Source organism: Parus major, chromosome 4 (genome assembly GCF_001522545.3).
Source record: "Parus major isolate Abel chromosome 4, Parus_major1.1, whole genome shotgun sequence".
In the NCBI taxonomy this organism is placed as follows: domain Eukaryota; kingdom Metazoa; phylum Chordata; class Aves; order Passeriformes; family Paridae; genus Parus; species Parus major.
Window position 1 is genome coordinate 3,708,682 of NC_031771.1, and position 13,185 is coordinate 3,721,866.

A 13,185-nucleotide genomic window follows, 5' to 3' on the forward strand; every position below is an offset into this window, starting at 1 on the left:
TCACTTTGAGGTGTGCTAGATCCTTCCTTGCGCTTCACATCACAGGGGATACACGCTGCCATCTACTCATTCCATAAATAAGCTGAGTCAAAGGGAACCAGGCTAATCTAAAGCATTCCCAAATTTCTGATAGGTACCTGGTAAAAATGTAAATGAACTGTTCATTCCAGAAGCTAAAACTTGATTATATCATTATATATTATGAATTATAAATGCATATACCTTATACACTTTTAAATACAGGCATTAAGTATAGAGCTATATATATTTTAAATTATAAAGAGGCACACAATGTTTCAAGGCTAATGGGTGATTAAAGTGAAACAAATCCGTGTTTAACAACTACAGTGGGTGAACTTTTTCCTCCAGTTACTGTTAACTCCTAAACTCCTGCTTTGCTTGCAAATTTGGAATGCCCTGAAGGCAGGGAGGAAGCTGTGCTTAGAAACAGGCTGTTAAAAATTCTGGAACACGGGGATAAGGCAGGGGCCTACTGGGAGCTGACTAATGGAGTGTTTCCTTGCACGTCTCAACACCCGGGGCAGAGCGGGCTGAAGTCTGACTGTGGTACATCGTACCAACAAAAAGCTGATTCTCTTAATGCTACAATGAACTTGACTTCTGTGAAACATTCATAACCTGCAGCCTCCTGCATGGTGCTTTGCTGGAAAAGCCATGCTTGATGTCTTCTGCTGCAACACATTAAGCTTAATGCGGCTGAACTGGATTCTGCAAAGTGGGTAGGCAGTGTTTCCTGCGCTAAATTTACCTCTGACAGAGAGGTTACTCAGACTCAACCAATATAACTCATCATATGATGCATTATTCACAGTAATGGATTTATTCTTAATCCCATCAACTTTATCGCCAAAGAAATGGGGTGGGCCTTTTGAGGGAAGCTAATCTTCAAGATGTTCACAAAAACTCTGCTGCTAATTGCCAGGAGAAGCATCGATTGAAGGTTTGGTAAAGCTTCCCTTCAAAACTGGGCCTAATTTTTCTAATCTCTGCATAACACGTTTCTCTCAGGTTTATTTTGGCCTATGTAATCCTGTTCAGCTTTTCCACTACTGCTTTCCAAGATGGGGCTTTTGGAAACTGGTAATAATTTTGTTCTTCTTCAGTGTGTGAAGTGCTGCAAAATACAGAGTAGAAAATTCACCAGGTTTGGTGCTGGTGCAAAACCCTTCTAAATTCCCCAAATTGCTTCTGCTAAAGCCATGGGCTGTTTTACTGCATGAAGAGTTTTTGGATTTTTGAACATGTTATCAATTATTTTGTAATCAGCTGCCACTTACCAGACTTTAATTAGAGGTTGCTCAAACCTCCAGGTTGTGTGGGTGAGGTTACAGGTAGTAAAAATGAGAATACTGTTATTACTAATGACCGCATGGTGTAACAGCCTAGGAAATACGATTTTAAATATCTAGCTGGGATTTAATAGAACAGCTTGGTGATATTGCTTGTGATCTACAGTTGTGATCTACCAAGCCAGACAAGTCACAGAGAGCACTCTTGTAAAATAACCTGAACAAGCAGCCGGCCCGCGTTGCGCAGCTCCGCAGGTTTGGCTACCGCCGACAGCAAGGGGTCAGGGACGCAGCTGCCCCACCTCCATCTCCCGTCACCGCTTTTTCCTCTGGTCTTAAATCGTTCTCCTTTCCACAGCCCCCATCATTTCCACATCCCTTTCTCGCTGATCTTGGGCACTTGAGGGGAAGAGAGCCGGGACCGCCGGGCCGGGAGCGGCTGAGGGGGAGCCCCGGGCGCCTGAGGGCGGGAAATGGCGGCTCGCGGGCGGGCTGGGGCATGGGGCTGGCGGGATGAGCCGTGTAAATTCCTTTTATTTACCTATAAGAACCTCCGAGGTGGGAGATGGACACAAGGCGGCTTGGGGCCGGCGAGTATTAAAATAACCCAATCAGCTTCGCGTGATCTTGGCGAGCTCCGGCCCTTCAGCCGGGCGGCGGGAGCGAGGCTGAGGGCGCGGCGAGGCGCGAAGGCTGCGGGGCCGAGCGCTGAGGCGGAGCCCTCGGTGCGGGCGCCGTCGAGGAAACACGGTCTCCCGTTCCGGGGAAGGAGAGCTGATTAGAGGAGAGGCTAAGGATGGACGGGATTTGTTTGCGGTGCTGAAGGCGCGTGTGTTTGATTCGCCTGGTAGGTGAGTGTTGTCGGTGTTCAGGGAGGGAGGGGTGCCGCGGGGAGGCCGTGATGGCTCGGTGCTGAGGGCTCTGGAGCCTCCCCGGTTGGCTCTGGTGGATGCAGCCTTGTGGTGCCACGGAGCAGGGGCTCTCAGGGCTGCCAGGGTGGTGGGGACAGCACCTCAGGGGTCTCTTGGGGCTGTCTGGGCTAATGTGGTTTCTGTCTCCTTCCCTGGCGGCTACGGTGAGCTTTTTGGTTTCGTACTTAATTTTTGGTTCACTCTTTCCCCCCCTTAACACGCCTTAACGGGAGAATAGCTAGGTCAGAAATGTATTTGCTATATACAATGCTAATGTATTGAGAGGATGCCATTAATTCACGTGTTTGAGCAGCTTGGTTAACTTCCCAGTTAACACAGGCACTGCTGTGTCTTCTAGCCACGGGGGGCAGCCTGATATCTCTCTTCCAAAATATCTCCCTGAGGTATATGTGTTATGTGTCACTGTGTGTGTTAAGTGCATTTGAGAACAGTGACAGGAAGCGTTATTTATGTCTTGATTTATTTGAAGTCTGCAGTGCTATGTAAATTCTGGTATGTATGTCCAAGTTGGGCACTTTCAGCTTCAATACTGAAACGCTTGAGCTGCTGTGAAGGCAGGAGATGAAATGCCTTCGAGTGCCAACCAGGTGCTGCAGGTGAACATAAGATAAAAGCAGGCCCATGTATTCACTCAGGCTGCTCTTTCCAGCCGTAAGGGCACAGGGCTAATTAAGAATTCCTTTATCGTGGCTTCTTTATTACCATTGTCTCGGTTTTCTTATCGGGTAAACTTGTGCAGTTGTATTGACGGCTTTTCTTAGCCTTTAGTTGCTGAAGTAAAAATTAGAATGTTCTTACTATATAAAATAAATACGACATTTTAGTTATAATGCTCTTAAGCTCTTACCCTTCTTTTGGGTAATTCTGAAGCAGCTTTTGGCTGTTACTTTTTCAGCTGACTTCAAGGTTACTCTGTATAAAAATACATGCCTGTTTTTTCAGCACAAACCAACCGGATTACATGTATCTTAACTGAGTTACATTTTTGCCTAGCTCTTACTCTTAGGTACAGAACTATCTCTAATGGAAGCAAATCGTTTTAAGTTCTTCGGGAAGTTCTGTGCCTTCTGGAAACTGGCAAGCATCTGCTTAGAAATACCTTGATTTTAGTGTTGCCTCAGACAAAAGGGGTAAGGATTAGGTCCTACGCTGTAACTACAAACAATGAGAAGAAAAGGAAATGAAAGGTGTAAGCCTAGACAAAACTTTGCTGTTGGTAGCAGGAAGACGTAGTGTTTTGTGTGAGGGCTGTGAAACTTTCTCTTTTTGGAACAAGTTGTTGATAGAGTAGTTAAAGTACAAGGTAACTGCAGAGGGCTGAGCCACTGGAGTGTGTAAGGAGGGGGAAATGAATGAATGCAAAAACTTAGCGCAAGCCTTGAAAGCTTTTAAAGCTTTGTGTACAAGAAATTTTCTTTTTTACCAGCCAGCCTCTGTCCTGGGGCCTTGAAATGTTTGGGCCCTGCGTTTTGTGACACCATTTCACATCCCATTAGGGCTTATTACTGGCTTTGTAAACGCACCTTGAGGACTTTTCAACAATGACTTGTCAAGTCAGACTTATAAATCAGTTCAGAAGATGTTGGGGAGGACCCGTAAAGATTTTGGCTTCTCGGGCTCACAGCCTCCCAGATCTGCGGGTCTCTCTGAAAGCAGCTTGGCTTCCCCGTGGTCAGATCGTGTTACAAACCTCACTTTGTGCTGAGTCTCAGATCGGTGCACAGCGGGGAGAAGGCCTCGGGTTTGACACAGCAAAATGAATCTTTATCTAAAGAAAGCACATTTCTCTCTTTTGGATGCAGTTTCGAGAGCCAGAGTACAAAGTATTGACTGGACCCAGTTTCATGGGTGGCGATGAAATGTTCCAAATCCCTGCCTGGGAAAGCTGCTAGAAGAAACTTGTGTCTGCTTCTGACCCTTTCCTTTCTCTCTCCTGGTGAGAGGAGATGGTCCAAGCAGCCTGCAGCAGAAATACCCCTCTGATGGGAACTGACAGCTCTTTAACCACGTTCCCTAAATAATACCCATAACAGAGAAAGGCAGGTCATGTAATTTTGAGTGTTTCCCATCTTAAACAAGGCTGAAGCTGAGGACTTTTCTTAATTGCTGAAACGACAATGGTTTCTATTCTGCAGGGACATCCACTTCAAAAACTCTTACACTGGTGTTTGTCAATGGCTGAATGTAAAAAATAAATGCACGCAACGCCGCACAGAATGACTGTCATGAGGGTTCCCTCCTGTGACAAGGAGTCTAAAAGCTACAGTAGCTGAAAATTTAATGTCCATTGTGGTGTGGAAGACTCGCTTTCAATTAAACTAGGTGTAGCTCTTAATGGAAAGTTTAAAGGGGGAGGAGTTTTCTTCATGACTTATCTGCAAATGTGTGTCGACTTCTTTGCAGTTCTATTGGTGTTCCCCATTTTTTTGCTCCGAGAAGCTGTGCCTGCCCCATCCCTGTCTGTGTTTGAGGCCAGGCTGGATGGAGCTTGGAGCAACCTGGTCTAGTGGAGTGTGTCCCTGCCCATGGCAGAGAGCTGATTAGATGGGCTTTAAGGTCCCTTCCAACCCAAACTGTTTTATGATTTCTCTTTGCATGCTACAAAACAGAAACCTAGCACATTTTGTGGTGAATATGAAGTGTCAGTTGTCTTTTTCCCTTGTGGCAATGTTTTAATGAAATTCTCCAGGTACTTTTCATTCAGTTGCTCTGAGCAAACATAATAAAAATCTGAAATCTTTCTCGTGATTAATGGATGTGTGGGCTGCAGAAAAGCCTTCTTTCACAAGGCCAGTGTCTGCTTCAGTCAGTAGGTGTGGAAGAATCAAAAACCCAGTGCATTGAGCCAACTTCTACATGGGCTGAACAGCAGTCCAACAAGAAAAGTGTTGCTGGCTGTTTGATTTCTGACTTGGCTCTCAACTTCTTTACCTCCAGGGATCATGAAGTTCCTCCATCTTGCAAAAATGGGCAGAGACACACTAAGGCTGAATGGCGTCACCACGTTCGTAGTGCAGAATTATCAGGTGTGTCTGTTCCTGGACTTGGGTACAGTGTGGGAGGGTGAAATGAGCAGAGGTGTGAGGGCAGGGAAAGGGAGAGACAAGGAAAAGATGAGAGAAAAGAGAAAGAGGGCTGTGAGCACCCATTGCTCTGCAGCATTACACAGGCTGCAGCCACAGTTGAGTTTTCCCAGGACTCATCAAGTCACACAGATGTTGAACTGAATCACTGGCACATATCTAGATGGGAGGTATGAGCCATGTAACAGTTAAAATAAAACAAATAAAGAGTTAAAATGCAGCTCTGCTCGGTTCTGTTGATCATGCAGAAGTTGTTTCTCTAAGACCCTCCCTCGTTTCCTGGGAGAATCAAATGCAAATAATGTTGATTAACCTCAAGGTGTTGTATGTTCAGTGCATGTGAATTTTTTTTTGAAAAGCTTAGTGCTTTGGGAAATCAGAGTCAGTAGACTTAAAACTTCTAATTAAACAACAACAAAAAATTATTCACTTGGCTTTTCTGTATATAGGTGAATGCTTATAGATATAAAACGAGTTTAATGTGTAGGTGGACGACCTTTAGCATACACCATCAGACTCCAGTGCCTTGAGCATGTGTATGGAAATCTGATGATAGCTGAATAAAAATAGCTGTATATTCAGTATGGATGAAACAAAGTCTTCAAGGGTGGGGAGGAAGGCAAAGAAGGTGAAGAGAAAAATATAATGTTTCTTGAAAATGACAGGCTGTTCTAGCAGGAACTTCCAGCTGAAATACTGGCCTGAGGCGCTTGTCGAGCATGGGCTATTACACTCTAACCAGTTTAGCTTTTGCAAAACTATCATCAACAGCAAGCACTGAGAAGTGTCAGTCAGTATTAGCCACAGGGAGCACTGAGTGCTCCAGCTGAAACCTTGCACTCTCATCCTGGTGTGCAGGGGTGGCACACCAAACATGCCCCTTGAACAGCTCCTTTACACACAGGGTAGAGAGATGGAAATGGACAAACTGCCTGGCAAGGCTGGGGTCATTAAATAAATTATTATTATTATTGTTGTTGTTATTATTATTATTATTATGTTTATGTTTATTATTAATTTTGTTCATCACATATTTTTCAGTCTTTCCTGTGAGGTTTCTTCCGGTTTAGAATAAATGAGGAACATGGGATTAACCTTTATCCCTTGGTTATGGCTATGGCTGGTTCACTGTATAGTGTCTGGTTGATGACATGTATTCAAAATTGTCTGCATATTATGTTTTTCTATGTCATTTTTAGAAGGACAGAGAAGGTGTGGTCTGTGTTTCTGCTATAAAAGCTTGTTTTTCCTGCTTTGGAGACAAAGTTAAACGAGTAGGAATGCTGTAGAGCTTTTTTTCATGGTGAGGTTCTGAAAGGTGAGTCTTGCTTGTTGAAGACTATCAATTTTCTCAATAATCTGAAAAGCATTTCAATGTTTTTGTGCTTGGTTTAGCAGAAAAAAAAAAAAATGAACATCAGCTTTGAGCACATTCTAACCTTCAGAATTTTCTACAAAGTATCCTTTAGGGCAAACACAATTCTGTACAATTGTACAAAAGCTTCCAGGGGAGTCTCCTGTGATTTCAGAGCTTCTATTGTGGCATTTGGAAAACGTGAAGACAGCTTGGTTTCGTGGATAGAAAAAAAGGGGAAAATGTGAGAAAAGAGAACCTAGATAATTTGGAATAAATAATCTAAATCTGGGAAAGTAAAAAGAAAATAAAATAAACAAAGAAAAACACACCAAAAAAAAAAACCCAAACCAAATTAGCAGATTTTCTAAAAAATCTAACAAACTGATCAAAGAAAGAAACAAGAAAAACTTCCCCCCAAAACAACTTGTTCAAGTGCTTGAACAAGATTAGAGAGCAGCATAAAAGCAGGTATATAGAGATGGTATATCAAAGAATGAACAAGAAGGAAGAAGAAAATGCTTTAAACTTTAAGGAGGAACATTTTTTTTGGAAATCTGAGCATGTTTCTCCACCAGTGCAGAGCTAGTGCATATCTTCAGGCAGAACACTGTGGGCAAATATTCGTGCAGCGTTCTTCAGTGCAGTGAAAATGGAGTAGAGAGTGTATTAAAATGTTTAATGCAATCATTTCCAGGGATTTATATAGCATCTAGTCTTTTGTGAAATGACATACTGATAAAACTACTCCTAACAAGAGTTCTTAATGTACATGGGTAACTCTTGGGGATGTAATTGCAAGGATGCAATCCTGCTTATTCTTGGGGAAAAAAAATCTGTTTTACTTGGAGTGAATAGGATTACATTTCCACAGAGCCAAGAGTAGCTGGTATGTACTAAATGAATCTGCAGCACAGCATAACGATGAAAGAAAATAGTTCATAGAACATCCAAGTTATTCTTCAAGTTCTATTTGTTCCTACATCAGTTTTCAGTAGGAAAATTTTCTCTTCTTTTTGCTCTGAATACATTGTTAACTTTCTGCAAGTCTTATAAGTTATATAAAGCTTGTTTGCCCCAGAACCTCTTTTCAATGGAAATTTTCATCCTGGCTTAGGGCCTAATGTTATCAGGTGAGGAACAGCCTCCAATTTTTTAAAGGTGAGAGTGTGCCTGCTCAGATGCACAGAAGCCTTCAAGTTAAAACCCATAATGCTTGATATCTCACTGCTATTAATGCTGAAGGAAAACTGAAGGGACCTGGAAATAAATTGGAAAGTAAGGTACTGTTTTTATGTTTTTATGTATGTATATGAATAAGGGGCTTTGACTGGAGGGTGCTGCACAGCAGAACTTGGCTGCAGTAGAACTAAGAGCTCACCCAGGGATGAAAGAGAAGTTCAGGGGGTTATGTGGGTAGGGGTTTATTCTGTAGTAGCTGGAAAAAGCTCATTTCTTAACTAGAGAGAAGCTTTGCTCATAGCAGAAATCAAAGCCAACAGGAAAGCTTCACTTGAGGTGCTGCTCAGCCACTTCCTTCCCCTCCCTCTGACACTCACACTCTCCCTTCCTCTCACCTCTCTTAGTTCTTGCAAGCAGTTATTCTTCTGTGGTCCCCTTTGGCTTCCTATACACCCATCCCTGTGTTTTCACCATGTTTTTCTCTTTATTCCTTTGTCTCTCTGACTGAGGTGATCAAAAGCAGAACAAGAATTACTGCAACATTTAACTTGCCTAGAAAATCAGCTGCAGAGGGGATGGAAAGGGGGTTAGGTGGTGTTCCAGCAGGAGCTCTGCTCTGGTGCTTGCAGAAGGGGCAAAGTGTGAAGATTATTGGAGAGAGAGTTCAGGTGAAGAACAAGTAGCCAAGTGTTGTGCAGTTTAGGGGGAGGATCTTCCCTGAGAGGCTGCTCAGTTGTGCAGGCAGCAGCTCTGATATCAGAGACACAGGCTTTGAGTTTTTATAGGCAAGGCACTGAGAAACTCTTTTGGAGCCCGCTTGATGTTTTCCAGCTCAGGAAATGGCTCAGCAGCCAGAGCAGCGCTGCTGGTGATGTACAGTGTAATTGGGTTCCAGAGCACTGCTAACCTTGGAGCTTTATGGCAAAGCTGAAGGAGCTGCTGTAATAAAAGTGACATTCAAGGTCAATCTTTTTGCCTTTGTTTCATTTAACTGAGAAAAGTGTGAGCAATTCTTTTCCTCAAGTTGTTCTAGTGGAGAAGCATTGCTGCTTTAAAGATGGAGTTCATCAGGCTGGATATCCATGGATATTTTGCTACAGAATCATCTTCCTTTGTAATGAGAGAAAGTTATTAGGCCATTATCAGTAAATAGTGCATCTTAGAAAACTTGATGCTTTTCCTGACATTTTAATCTCTTTTTATATCCCAGAAAGCAAATAGCATCATGATTTTTCCCAAAGTATTAGTGAGATTTATTTTAAACCTACACAACCAAGCCGTGTAAACAGGTGTTAAGTCCTTTGGTGATGGCTCTGAAGTAATGTTAATTTTTTTTTCTGTCAAAGTGCTTTTCGTCTTACACTAGGATTAGATGCCTTTCTGTGCCTCGTATAGGATTAAATTTTTAACTGTCAGAAAGTTTTTTAGAAATTATTTACAGTTTTTGTAGTCAGAGTCCATATGCAACTTGTTCATTAGGTATAGACCATCTCCCTAACACCAGGACGGTGCAGGACACATCTGTAATTGCAGATTTTGAAGTGTGCTAATTGTAGTCTTGGTCTGCTTGGGGCAGTTTCTTAAGGCATAGAAATATTTAATAGCATTGAGCTGTTGTCTTCATTTCAGTGTCTGCTCTATAAGCTTGCTGTGCATGGCTTGAAATATTAAAAAATGACAGGGAAACGAACAGCTCTAGCAGCTAGCCAAATGATAGAAGAATAGCAGTTCCAGTGAAAAAGTTAAATATTTTCTGTGGCACCATGGCTTGCAAAGACTGGTGCCTTTTTGCCACCCTGTGTAATGGCAAGAGGCATCCGTGTGCTGCTGCTGCTGCTGAGATTGAGACCCTCTGCAGTCTCTTTGCTGGCTGTGTTTCATTAACTTTTATAAACCTCTTGCCTTCAATAACAGCAAATGAAACTCGGGCACAATGTCTCCCTCTAGGCCACAGACAACTCCAACTTGCAATAATTCAGCGCTGGAGTTGAATAAAAGACAAATTATTCTGTCACCTGTCAGTAGCTACAATCCATCAGGCGGTAATGCCGGGTACTTACTGCGGGAGAAGCGGGGCTATTTTCAATTACTGCCGGCTCCTTAATTACCCCGGGCGCGGGGGCTCCGCGGGGCTCCCAGCCTGCTGCGAGGCACCGCTTCCTGCTTGGCCCCAGCTCTGGGCTTCCTGTGCTCGGGCACATGGCACCAGAAACTAAACCTGTGGTGGCAGCGGTTTTTCAAGGAGAACTACAAGGAGTGATGAAGGCAGTTTTAGCTTGTGCTTGGCCTGTGGTTGCCTACGGCAGAGCTGAACCTGAGCGGAGCGCAGCAACCATGGTTTCTTAGGAGAGAGCAACTTTATACGGTCTTGCTCAGAGCAGAACGGGACCTGAGCTTGACACAGGAGCTCTCTGATATTCCCCAGCATTTGTTTATTCTCCTCCTAAAGGTCTGTGTTGGCGTAGCACTGAAGTACTGATTGAGAAGTGATTCTGGTGACAAGTCCTGATTAACTCTGCTCTAAGGAGTGACAGGAACAGTGTTCTCTTAGTGTCCCCTCCAGACACATTTGCCTTATTTTACCCTCTTGTTCTGATGCAGCTAGTTTTATTTTCTAGCAAATGTTTTTGTTTGCTTTGTTGATTTTTATTTTTTTGAAAACTTTCTAAGATTCCAGAACCACACTACTTTTTCAGTCTGTCAAAGAATTTGATGCTGAAAGGCAGCCTAGTGAAAAGTCACCCGTAAATTCCAAAAAGAAAGCGGTGTTTTCATGTATTTGTGATTAAAATCTTTTCTTTTTCAGACTACAGAGTATTAGTTCTCCCACACACAAATGAAAAGCCCCTGATGTCTGTCATATGAGTAAAGGAGAGATGGGTTTTCTTCAGCCTCTCTTGATCCAGGAGGTCTTAACCATTCAGATTTCAGAACTGAGACAACCTTGTTTGATAGGTGTTGCCATCAGATGTGTGTGAGCTTGCACTGGTTTGGGCTGGAGAGAGGGAATTTTCTTTGTGGTAGCCTGTATGGTGCCATGTTTTGCTCTGTTTAGGCCTAAGTGCCTCCCATGGTTAAATTCCATGTTGAGAAAAACTTGACAGATCCTGGGAGCTGGAAATTACCTGATTTAATGCTGTCAGTCCTAAAGTTGTAGTTTGCAGAATTATACAAAAAATGCTTTTGTGATTTATTGCACAGCTGGTTATTGGGAAAGGACAAATATATTTCAGACTTGCTAAGTAATGTATGCATACAGCAAGCTGCTCTGTCAATGTCACATTAATTATCCGATAATATTGGACTTAATTCTTGTTGTAAACTTAGATGTGCATTCCCTTGCATCATAATAAATCACGTACTAAGCCACATTTTTTTTCTGCAAAAAATGTTTCTAGTAAAGCTTATCCCCCCCCAATTAGCTGGAAAATGAATAGGAAGAGGTTTTCCCTGTCCTGTATTTATTTCCTCAGGTATTAGAAATTTGTTTCATTTAGTTGGTGTGGACAGGCTTTGCTGTTTAATAAGCACCAACATAGGATGGTTTTGTTGTAAAAATAGCAGTCTAATTAGAAGATTCCATTTTTCTGGTTTTGGCCTAGGTTTCAGTGGAGAGATGAGCTGTAATCATTGCATCCATTTTTCCTGATCTATATCAGGGTTCTCTGCAACTAACCCCACAATAACTCTTTCTGTTTTGAAAACCTCTTTGTTCAAACGAACCCTTCAGATTTTAATTCCAGTTTTAAAAAAATCCCTAAACAACAAATCATAAAAGCCAAATCCTGTCTTGCAGGTATTTAGGAACTGAGAGAAAGCATCACAACTTGCTGTTGCTTTGCTGGAATAAACTGTGCAAATTACCTTAATCCACTTTGGATCTTTGTTTTATGCTTGGCAAATAAAAGAAATAGAACAAAAAGAGACAAGTTATAAAAAAATGCTGGCTGTTCTGGGATTTATTTTCTTTTGCAATTGAAAACTAGTAAACCTAGTTACCATCTGACTATCAAAAACCTGTAGTTTGTGGAAATACTATAGTACAAAATAAGATGGACAAGCCATTGCATCTGATGAAGGGGAGCTGGGAAAGGAAACCCAGGTTAGAGAAACATAAGAGAAAAAAAGAGGATTGCTTTGTTTCCTGGCAACTTTCTCGCAATACACCACAGTCCAGAGATGCTTCTCTCTAAATTCATTTGAAGTGACAGTGATGTGAAATTTTACAGCTTGTATCGCAAGTTATCCTTTTTGTTCAGCCAGTCTAAAGCTCTGCTCATGACAGCATGGAAAAGAAACCCAGGAGGTGATAGGACTTCACTTCTAATTGGTGATTTTGCATTTGCTGCTGGTGTTAGTGATAAATAACCCAGAGCTATTATTATAGATGTTGGGATGGCTTCTCTGCTGCACTCTTTCTCCTTCAGCCAGTAGATGAAGAGGGACCATCAGGGTACAAGTTTCAGCTCTCAGTGTGTCTAGCTCCACACTTGGGATAATTTCCCAAGTTATCAGCAGGTGCATTTCAGGAATTTGCCACATAACTTCAGATGGCAAAGACTGTTGGGCAGTGCCTTCTGCTCACATGACTTTAGGTGTAATATCTGAGTCAGGGAAGTCGTAGTCCAGATTACATTTTTAAGAAAGACAAATTAAAAAACCAGCCAAAACTCTACACCACCACCCACAAATGAGACAAAGAGGCATTAAAAGTACATTGTGTTTGCTGTAGAATACCTCTCTTTTAAAAATCCTTTCTAATGACCCCTTGACTTTGTCTCTGCAGAAAAACCTGGCAGGAGTACCCAGCTGACCACACTGATCCTGCTTTACAGAGCAAAACTTAATCGTCAGGAAGTCCTTGAGCAGTGATGGCACAGTGTCCTGTCTGCACCTGCTCTTTCTGAGGTAAGCCCACAGCAAAGGACAGTGACTGGAGGGCTGTGCTGCATCCCAACACAATTCCTGCTCCAAAAGATCATGGAAAACAGTTGATCAGGTTAAGCTAAGTTTGTTTGCTTCCTGTGACATTATCTGCTGTTTGATGATCACTGCACACTCTGCCCTGTGGAACAGATCTCCCAGGGCTGACAACATCTTGTACACACCTTTCCTTCACCTGGGGAAGCCCACACACTGCAGAATGTTTGATCCTGTGTCTGCGTTATTGTCACGTGCTTCTCTTCCTCGTCACGGCACTCACACGGCGTGAGACAGGTTTGATTAATGAGCAGACAGATGATTTTTTCTTAGGAATAGCTGAGATACTGCATGTCCCCTGGTTATCATACAAGGAAATCATCCCAGCAGATCTGGCAGGACAT

At 42.7% G+C, this 13,185-nt stretch overlaps 1 long non-coding RNA gene across 1 annotated transcript; it reads left to right on the forward strand.

Moving 5' to 3' along the window:
- Positions 1 to 2,022: 2,022 nt before the first annotated feature.
- On the forward strand, positions 2,023 to 12,841 carry LOC117244294. The gene is made up of 3 exons (XR_004497106.1): positions 2,023 to 2,161; positions 5,180 to 6,643; positions 12,648 to 12,841. It is a non-coding gene; the product is annotated as an uncharacterized LOC117244294 (long non-coding RNA).
- The last annotated feature ends 344 nt before the right edge of the window (positions 12,842 to 13,185 follow it).